This window comes from Myotis nattereri (assembly GCF_964212035.1).
Source record: "Myotis nattereri genome assembly, chromosome: 6".
Lineage (NCBI taxonomy): Eukaryota > Metazoa > Chordata > Mammalia > Chiroptera > Vespertilionidae > Myotis > Myotis nattereri.
In genome coordinates this window covers 26407279-26414541 of record NC_138081.1, presented here as the reverse complement: position 1 = coordinate 26414541, position 7263 = coordinate 26407279, and the positions used below count along the sequence as shown (strand labels likewise).

The window sequence follows — 7263 nt, the reverse complement described above, 5'->3', positions numbered from 1 at the left end:
AAACAAAAACGAAAAAAAGAGAGGCTGGGAGCTTCCGTAGCCAGGGGGGCTTGGTCAGCCTGAAACGGCCCTTAGCCCCTCACCCAGGCTGTCCAAACCTCCATGGGGTGAGGGTTCCCGGGGCGGCGGGGGGGGGGGGGGGCTTCACCAGCCTGCAAACAGCCATCAGCCCCTCACCCAGGCTGGCCAGGCACCCCAGTAGGGACCCCCACCCTGAAGGGGGTGTGACCAGCTGCAAACAGCCATCAGCCCCTCACCCAGGCTGGCCAGGCACCCAAGAAGGACCCCCACCCTGAAGGGGGTGTGACCAGCCTGCAAACACCCATCAGCCCCTCACCCAGGCTGGCCAGCCACCCAAGAAGGACCCGCACCCTGATCCAGGACACCCTTCAGAGCAAACCAGCCAGCCCCCATCCATGCACCAGGCCTCTATCCTATAAAAAAAAAAGGGTAATGTGCAAGTTGACCCTAACAGCAGAATGACTGGGAATGACTGGTCACTATGACACACACTGACCACCAGGGGGCAGACGCTCAATGCAGGAGCTACTCCCTGGTGGTCAGTTTGCTCCCACAGGGGGAGCTCTGCTCAGCCACAAGCCAGGCTGACGGCTGCCAGCACAGCAGTGGTGGTGGGCCTCTCCCGTCTCCTCAGCAGCGCTAAGGATGTCCGACTGCAGCTTAGGCCTGCTTCCCGCTGGCAAGTGGACATCCCCCGAGGGCTCTCGGGTTGCTAGAGGGATGTCTGACTGCCAGCTTAGGCCCAATCCTCCAGGGAACAGGCCTAAGCCAGCAGGTGGTCATTCCCCGAGGGGTCCCAGACTGAGAGAGGGCACAGGCCGGACTGAGGGACCCCCCGAGTACACAAATTTTTGTGCACTGGGCCTCTAGTATTGTAATAACCATCTAGGGTATCAAGTACTAGACTAATGGGGGGTCATTTTATCCATAATAATAAAAGCATAATATGCTAATTAGACCAGACGTCCTTCCAAATGAACTTCAGGATGAAGCAGGGGCTGCTGGATCCGGGTGCCTACTGGCAGCCAGAGGGAAGCCCGGGTCCCAGGTGCCAGAGGAAAGCCGGTGCTGGCAGCCAGGGGAAGGAAGGCCTACTTTTGCACGAATTTCATGCATTGGGCCTCTAGTAAGTTATATAAATGTCTAATCCACTATGCTGTACACCTGAAACTAATAAAATATTGAATGTCAAATATAACTGTAAAATAAAATATTGCATGGTAGAGAATAGACAGTAGGAAGACAATTGTGGAAATAGAATAGTTGGAAGCTGTTAGAATAGCACAAATGAGAGGCATTGATGACTCATAGACTAATAGAGTAAGAAGTGGCCAGATTTTGAATATATTTTAAAAGAAGAGCTGATAAGATTTGCTTAAGAATTTGAGTGCTTCAAGGATAAATCCAAGGTTTTAGAAGGGAGCATAAAACAGGTTTTGTTACCACTTACTGTAATAAGGAAGGGCCAATTTGGGAGGAAAAAAAATCAGTTTTAATCCTGTTATGTTTGAGATATGTATTAGAGATCCAAGTTTCTTTATCAAGAAGACAGTTGGATATATGAGTCTGGAATTCAAAGGCAAGGTCTGGGCTAGAGATATAAATTAGGAGTGATCAATATCCCATGCCATTTAAAGGGAAGGAAAGAAAAGAGCTGCAGGGACTAAGTTCTGGGGCACCCTAGCATTCATAGATTGGGAAGATGAGGAGGAACCAGCAAAGGAGACTGATGTGGAGCAGTTGGCTAGGTAGGAGGAAAACTGAGAGAAACAAAGAGGAAAAGTAGTGTTTCTGAAGAGAAGGAGATGAAGTGTGTCAAATGCTGCTACTAGATTTGATGAGGACTGAGAATTAGCCATTGCATTGATAACAGAAAAATCGCTTTTGATTGAGTGATAAGGGCCGAAGGTCTGACTGCAGTGGATTCAAGGGTGAATGAAAGAGAGGAACTAGATACAGTCAGTATAGGTGTTCTATTGTGGGTTCTGCTGAAAGGGTGACAGAATGATGCAGTAATAGCTAGAGATGTATATGAGTTCAAGCCTGTGATCTCTTCCTCCTCTTTTTCTCCCTCTTCCTCCTTCTTCTTATGGAAATGCCAGAGGGAATTATTGATTTAAGAGGGACAATTGATGATGCAGTATAGGGAGTGGACGATTACAGCACATCTGTTTTTGCGTAGGTAGGGGTGGTGATGGAATCCAGTAAATATTGAAAGAGTTGGCCTCGGAGAGAAGCTAAGATCAATCACCCATCCATTTTTACTGGGAGTAAATGCAGAGTATAAATGTATACAGATGCAGATAGACTGGAGATTTGGTGGTAGTAGCAAGTAGAACCTCTTTTCTGACTATTTCTATTAGTGAAATAAGAAACAAGAACATCAACGGAGGTTAAGGATGAGGGAAAGTAGAAGGTTTGAAATATTAATTGAGAAAAATATGAATGAAACAGAAAGAAAGAAGTGTTTTGGTGCTTCAGATCAGCTTTAAAGGCCCACATGGAGTTAGTAGTCACAAATTTAAAGTAAGGCTCGTCAGCATGATTTCCTGTTTATTGTGTTTTGTTTTTTCAGGCATGTTCAACTGCAAAGGCACATGCATGGAGTAAGCAAATCTGGGGTTTGGCTAAGCGAGTATGGCAACACGAGAGAGCTGAGCATATATGCAGAATAGTAATGAGGACTCCAGGGTCAGGAGGGTTGAGGAAAGGGTCACTGGAAGAGGACAGTTTGAGGAACTGAGCAGCCAGAGTATTGGATAGATCATCTATGTATTGACACTGCCAAGTGTTATAACTGGAAAAGTCTTGAAAGTGACCCAGAGAGGTAGAGAAGTCTAATTAAGATGGTGGATAATATCTTGGCCAACATGAATAATGTTGCAACCACTATGGAAAGCAGTCTGGTGATTCCTCAAAAAATTAAAAATAGAGCTACCATACCACCCAGCAATCCTTTTCCCAGGTATATATCCCCAAAACTTAAAAATATGTATTCCTAGTCAGGGCACATGCCTGGGTTGCAGGCTCGATCCCCATTGCGAGTGTGCAGGAGGCAGCCAATCAATGATTCTCTCTTGTCATTAATGTTTCTATCTCTCTCTCTGTCCCTTCCTCTTTGAAATCAATATAAATATAGTAGAGGCCCGGTGCACGAATTCATGCACCAGTGGAGTCCCTCAGCCTGGCCTGCGGGATCGGGCCAAAACTGGCTCTCCAACATCCCCCCAAGGGTCCTAGATTGCTAGAGGGTGCAAGCCAGACTGAGGGACCCCACCAGTGCATGATCAGGGCTGCGGAGGGGACCGTGGGAGGGCTCCAGGGCGTGTCTGGCTCGTCTCACTCAGTCCTGATCCCAGCAGCAAGCTAACCTACCAGTTAGAGTGTCTGCCGCTGGTGTCAGTGCACGTCACAGTGAGTGGTTGAGCGGCCTTAGCATATCATTAGCATGTTATGCTTTGATTGATTGAATGGACGACTGGACAACCAGACACTTAGCATATTCAGCTTTTATTATATAGGATTTTTTTAAAAAGAATCTACAGAGCCATTGGGCTGAGATTCTGGTGTTTATTTTTAGTCACCAAGGGACATAGGTCAGGCCTTAAGCTAATAAAATTTTAGGGAGGCAATTTCTGCCATGAGCACACACAGCTCTTTGTGACCTTTCTTCAGCCCCACCTATGGTGGTGGGAAGCTCATGTCAGTGGGAGTATGTGGAGTCTCTTGAGAAGGGGAAGTTCTTACAGGGAACATAAGAAGCTCTGAGAAGCTGTTTACTCATGCTAGAGGTACTGCCTAGGCCACGGGAGAGGCAGGGTCACTGGGAGGTGAGGGAGCTCGTGAGACTTCTTGGCAGTACCTCTTCCTTCTCTATGAGAACATCATATATAGTGTGGCTTATTGTTTTGTTTGTTTGTTTTCTGTTTCCTATACTGTCTGTTCCTCAAGGTTCCTTTTTCCTGTTTGTTTAGAACTCTGTTTTCAAGACCTCAGGAAGGGTATAAATGGAAGCCCACATACTACGTCTCTATAAAAATTATAAATAAAGATAACAAATTATTAATGAAATGTGTCCTACTCTTCTACCTTGACATCTATCCTATCTAATAAAGAGGGAGTATGCTAACTGACCCTCACGCCATTGCAAAGATGGTGGTGCCCACATCCAATTAGGAGGGAATATGCTAATTGACTGCCATGCCCTCAAAGATGGCAGTGCCCACAGCCACAAGATGGTGGCGCTCAGTCCCCTCAGCCTGCTGGAGTGGCAGGCGCACGGCAAGACCAGGCCAGCCCCCAGGTCGGCCCGGCCACTCCTCACGCCTGCCTCCGGTGTCCCCCAGTCCCCTCAGCCCCACAGCTGCCCAGGGATGGCCCAAGGTGCAGTCAAGCCTTGGATGGTAGCAGGGCTGCCCAAGGCTCAGGTAACCAGGGCTGGCCGAGGCCTGCGCTGTTGGCAGTGGCAGCAGCAGAGGTGTGATGGGTCATTACCTTCTCCTGATCATCGGGTCACCTCCCGCCCCTGAGGGCTCCTGGACTGTGAGAGGGGGCAGGCTGGGCTGAGGGACCCCCCCCCCTCCAGTGCATGAATTTTCATGCACTGGGCCTCTAGTATCTTCATAATAACTTGGCGATTCAGGCTCAAATTTATTATGGTAATCATGTTATAATATACAGGGTGGAGCAAAAGTAGATTTACAGTTGTTCATATGAAAAATAATATAATAATAAATAATAATGTAAGAATAAACTGTTTTACATATTCACAACTGTAAACCTACTTTTGCTCCACCCTGGAAAATGTATCAAATCAACATGTTGTACACCTAAACTTAAACAGTATTACATGTCAGCTATATCTCAGTGAAAAAAAAAATCAAATTTAGGATTCTTTAAGGGTAGGGGCTAAGGACTGACCTTTCAGTATAGACCTCTACTGAAGCCCACATGATTTCAGAACTGTATCTCTACACTCACCATGCCTGGTGTCCCCACAGTTAGAGTCTCTCCAGAGACTACACCTCCAGTCTTCTACCTGAGTACTTTAAGGTCAGTCCCTGGGCTACTGTGGTTTGGCTGGCAGGTCTGGACATCTATCTACTTCTCTGCCTAATTTTTATCTGACTGTTCTGCTTTCACCCCCACCTGAACTCTGCTCCATGCCCTTAAACTTCTCATCAGTTCGGCTTTTTACTAGTACTTGCTTCTGGGTTCAACATCCCCTTTTTCCTTTCACAAGTCTTGTTCATCTGCTTTCCAGCTTTCAAAATCTTTTTTGCTGTCATCTCTTCTATAATTCTTTTTGCATTGCCAGGTTTATGCTTAATTTAAAAACAAACAAACTGCCATTTTGGGAACTTTCCAGAACACTCCGTGATAGGTGGAGGAGCAGCGGCTACCTGAGCTGCACGCAACAACGTGCTCTCTCCTGCTCCTCCACACCTGCTTCGGCCTGCTCACCGGCTGTCAAAAATGGTGAAAGAAACCACTTACTATGATGTTTTGGGGGTCAAACCCAATGCCACCCAGGAAGAACTGAAAAAGGCTTGTAGGAAGCTGGCCTTGGGAAGTACCACCCTGATAAGAATCCAAATGAAGAAGAGTTTAAACATATTTCTCAAGCTTACAAAGTGCTCTCTGATGCAATGCAAAGGGAATTATATGACAAAGGATGAGAACAAGCAATTAAGGAAGGTGGAGCGGGTGGTGGTTTTGGTTCCCCCATGGGCATCTTTGATATGTTTTTTGGAGGAAAAGGAAGGATGCAGAGAGAAAGGAGAGGTAAAAACATTGTGCATCAGCTCTCCATAACCTTAAAAGACTTATATAATGGTGCAGCAAAAAACTAGCTCTGCAAAAGAATGTGATTTGTGACAAATGTGAAGGCCGAGGTGGTCAGAAAGGAGCAGTAGAGTACTGTCCCAGTTGCCTAGGTTCTGGAATGCAAACAAGAATTCATCAGATAAGACTTGGAATGGTTCAGCAAATTCAGTCTGTGTGCATGGAGTGCCAGGGCCATGGGGACCATTCCTAAAGATAGATGTAAAAGCTGCAACAGGAGGAAGGTAGTTTGAGAGAAGATTCTAGAAGTTCATATTGCTAAAGGCATGAAAGATGGCCAGAAGATAACATTCCATGGTGAAGGAGACCAAGAACCAGGACTGGAGCCAGGAGATATTATCATTGTTTTAGATCAGAAGGAACATGCTGTTTTCACTTGACAAGGAGAAGACCTTTTCATGTGTATGGACATACAGCTGGTTGAAGCATTGTGTGGTTTCCAAAAGCCAATAGCTACTCTTGACAATCAAAACATATTCATCACCTCTCATCCAGGTCAGATTGTCAAGCATGGAGATATCAAGTGTGTATTAAATGAAGGCATGCCAATTTATCGTAGACCATATGAAAAGGGTCGCCTAATCATCGAATTTAAGGTAAACTTTCCTGAGAATGGCTTTCTTTCTCCTGATAAACTCTCTTTGCTGGAAAAACTCCTACCTGAAAGGAAGGAAGTAGAAGAGACTGATGAAATGGACCAGGTGGAACTGGTGGACTTTGATCCAAATCAAGAAAGATGGCGCCATTACAATGGAGAAGCATATGAGGATGGTGAACATCATCCTAGGGGTGGTGTTCAGTGTCAGACCTCTTAATGGGGCCAGTGAATAACACTCACTGCTGGCATCATACTGTATATACAGTAATGAATGAGCGAAGGACTGTAATCATAATATGCTCACTACTTGCTATATTTTTTTGTTTCAATATTCAAGTATAGTAGTGTTTTAAAAATTAAAATGAAGAATAAACTCAAATTAAAAAACTGTCATTTTAGTGGACTTTTGTAAGATAGATGAAATAAATGTTTCTTTAATTTTGATTGGAATTATTAACCCTTCTTTTTCATTGGTGCCAACCTTCTTATCATTATGATGACTATAGCAAGCTACTGCATTGGGACATATGATGACAATATACTGTTTAAAATGAGAAATACTTAGGGTCTCTATATTTCAACACAGTACAAGTTTTTAAATGTTTTTCACTGACCTGATTCAATGACTGAATCATTTGGTTTATTTAAGCGCAGTAGTTAAGAAGGCTGAGTCAAATGTGGTTTGTTTTTCCAAACTTTCTAAGGAGTGTAGTAGATATTTATTTTGTGTATCTGTCTGTAATATACCAACATATTCTGGTAATCCGTTTAATTTTTCATTGGGAACTACCCCCTCCCAC

General features: G+C 44.9%; 1 pseudogene across 1 annotated transcript; it reads left to right on the top strand.

Annotated features, from left to right (window-relative positions):
- The first annotated feature begins 5496 nt into the window (after positions 1 to 5496).
- On the top strand, positions 5497 to 6680 carry LOC308521615 (dnaJ homolog subfamily A member 1-like; annotated as a pseudogene). The gene has a single exon. The product of its transcript is annotated as a dnaJ homolog subfamily A member 1-like (transcript).
- The last annotated feature ends 583 nt before the right edge of the window (positions 6681 to 7263 follow it).